We start from the raw sequence: 3,273 nt of genomic DNA on the forward strand, positions 1-3,273 counted from the left end.
TACAATGAAGGAAGGCAAGAGGGAAAAAAAACCCAAAACTCTAGTTCGCAAAGAAAGAAGGGGGCGCAAGAAAGGAGTTGCTTGGCTTTATTTGGCACCATCACAGAATGGTGGTCGTCTCCCATGGGGGAGGGCTGTGGATCATTTTTCCAGTGCCAAAGGCTTCCACCAGGCACCCTCCCTACAAATGTTAAAGGAGGGCTCCAGTGGAAACACTGAGGTACCCAGAGATTAATATGCTTCAGTGAACATGTGCCTCCTGGATAAATTATTACTCCCATTAAAGCATGGCATCAAACTTTCCTGAGATGAGGTGAGTCAGGGACTTCTGAATGAACACTGGAGAATTGGGGCATAGCAGAAATGCGGCCAAGGGTCTCTACTTCTGTTCCTAGCCAATAGGACTGACATAGAAAGTTCTGTGCCTCTGGCTGTACCCTTAACCAGAATGGTGCATTCACACACTTTGGTCCCAACAAGGACTGGACCCAACAATGTGTGTGGATGGCTCAGTGCCACCCAGCCCTACTACTGGAAAAGGTCTCAGTGGTTACAGATGATTCAACCCATTTAGTATGTATTCACAATGTGTAAAGTGTAACACAGTGAATAAGAAGAGTGCTGTACTTGACCTGAGTTCTCATTCTGCCTCTTAGACTTACTGACTGTGTGACTTTGTCCAAGTCACTTAACCTTTGCGCTCTGGACATAGACTATTAGTTGACAGAGGAGGTTTGGAGAGTATGTTTATAGACCCCCAAGTTCCAATCACCAACAAAACCACTCCTCTGAAAGCAAAATCATCAAATCACATACTTATAGCTTGAAGGGATCTTAGAGGTAAGGAAGTCCAACCTGCCTCTTGATCTTGCAGAGAAAGAAATAGACACGAGTTTGCTTTGACAGGACATATACTAAAATGGGAATGATACAGAGAAGATTAGCATGGCTTCTGTGCAAGGATGACATGCAAATTTGTGAAGTGTTCCCAAAAGTTTTAAAAAATACATTTAATGTTATTACATGTCATTGGCAAAATAAAGTGTCTTTGCAAAAAAAAATATTAATTGACAAAATTTGAACTCTGGTCCTGCCTCTTGGTTTAGTGTTTCATTACTCTGCCACCTTTGCTGTTCCTAAAAACTATAATAATAAAAAAGCATGGGGGCAGCTGGGCAGCTCAGTGGATTGAGAGCCAGGCCTAGAGACGGGAGGTCCTAGGTTCAAATCCGGCCTCAGACACTTCCCAGCTGTGTGACCCTGGGCAAGTCACTTGACCCCCATTGCCTACCCTTACCACTCTTCCACCTATAAGTCAATACACAGAAGTTAAGGGTTTAAAATAAATAAATAAATAAATAAATAAATAAATAAATAAATAAATAAATAAATAAATAAATAAATAAAAAGCATTAGGCATTTTGTCCTGTGATGAGAACACAAAGGGGGAAAAATGAAGCTACCTGTCTTTAATCATTTCCTGGGACATTGGATCAAGTATACAGAGAGTTAAGTGCGTGATTTTGGAAATAGAGACTAAACTTGGGATTTCTAGGGTCTTGAGGCTAGACTTGGTGTGGCATCTTCCCAGCAAGCTATATAGTCTTAGGGAACTAAAAAGTTCAGTGACTTGCCTAGGATCATACAGTCTGTATGTCAGTTGGGGGAACCTGAACCCAGTTTGGCTTCCAAACCAGGTAGTCGTCTCTCAGTACCTTTCTGCCTCCAAAGATAAAATATACAGAAAGTAAGAAAAAAAGTTTCAAGAGAGAAAATACCAGCAATTGGAGAGAAAAGGAAAGATTTTTACAAGATATGATCAAAGGAAAGCAGGATCCTAAGAGATGGAGGTGAGAAAGCATTTCAGATATAGGAAGCCAACTGGGCATGGAAGATGGAGATGGAATGCTGTGGGGAGTAAATGGCTCAATTTCATGAAGAGAATGAATATGTGTAAGACTGGAAAGATGGATGGGGGCCAGAGGTGGAGAGTTTTTAATGGTGGAATAGAGGTGTGTATTTTAACTTAAAAGTAATGAGAGCCACTACAGGGCGGTCTAAGCCAATAGACAGCATTTCCACATTTATGAAGTAACAAGCCTTCGACTTTGTGATGTTGATGGATTTGGAAGGTACCAAGTGTCAGTGCTAGATTATGAGTGAAAAGTGGGATCCCAGTTCATGAAATACAACTCATACCCAGCCATTGAATGATGAATCTCTCTCTCTCTCTCTCTCTCTTCTTTTCTCCCTCTCCTTCCCTCTCTTTCCTTCCCTCCATTTCTCTCTCTCCCTCTCTCTCTCTCCTTCTCTCTCTCCCTCTCTCCTTCCCTCCTACCTCCCCCCCTTTCTCTCTCTTTCTCTTTCCTCTCTCTCTGTCTCTGTCTCTGTGCCTCTCCCCCCCTCTCTCAGACACTTACTAGCTGTGTGACCCTGGGCATGTAACTTAATCTCAATCTACCTCAATTTCCTCAACTGTGAAATGGAGATAATAGTAACACCTACCTTAAAGGGTTATAAGGATCAAATGAAATAATACTAATAAAGTACTTATCATGGTTCTGGAAAATAATAGGTGCTTAAAAATGTTTCTTTCCCTTTTCCCCTTCCTCCTTCCTATGATATGAGTTTAAATGCAACCTCAGATAGTTATTATCTATTGTGACTCTAGGCAAGTCCTAACATCATGGATTCAAAAAAGGTCCATAGGAAGCTTCTATGTGGCTCAGTAGATTTTAGAGCCAGGCTTAGTGATGGGAGGTCCTGAATTCAGAGCTGGTTTCAGACACTTCCAAATTGTGTGACCCTGGGCAAGTCACTTAACTCCCATTGCCTAGCCCTGACCTCTCTTCTGTCTTGGGACCAATACACAGGGTCAATTCTAAGACAGGAGTAAGAATTTTAAAAAAGAAAAGAAAAGGTCCTTAGAAGTCATCAAGTAAAAACCCCTCATTTTACAGAAGGACAAAATGAGACCTGCCACTTAAGTAAAGTGATTTGCTCAGGGTCATACAAGTGCTGAAATAGAGATTTGAGCCTATGTTCTCAGACTCCAAATCTGGTAGCCTTCCCATGCATACTGCTGCTTCAAGAATATAATAACAGAACTGGAAAGACCCTTCAAACAGAGAACACCAGCATATGGTACAATGAGAAGTGTACTAGATTTGGATTGAGAAGATTTGGTTTCAATTTTTATTGCTATCTTTTATTTTTGTTATCTAGATTTTCTTATGTCCTTCCTTCCTACTCCTAAAAATCCATCCCTCATAA

General features: G+C 41.2%; 1 non-coding gene across 1 annotated transcript; it reads left to right on the plus strand.

Annotated features, from left to right (window-relative positions):
• The first annotated feature begins 892 nt into the window (after window positions 1–892).
• Window positions 893–997, plus strand: LOC123243350. The gene has a single exon (XR_006505897.1). It is a non-coding gene; the product is annotated as a U6 spliceosomal RNA (small nuclear RNA).
• Window positions 998–3,273: the final 2,276 nt, after the last annotated feature.

The sequence above is a fragment of the Gracilinanus agilis genome, chromosome 3 (genome assembly GCF_016433145.1).
Source record: "Gracilinanus agilis isolate LMUSP501 chromosome 3, AgileGrace, whole genome shotgun sequence".
Taxonomy (NCBI): Eukaryota; Metazoa; Chordata; class Mammalia; order Didelphimorphia; family Didelphidae; genus Gracilinanus; species Gracilinanus agilis.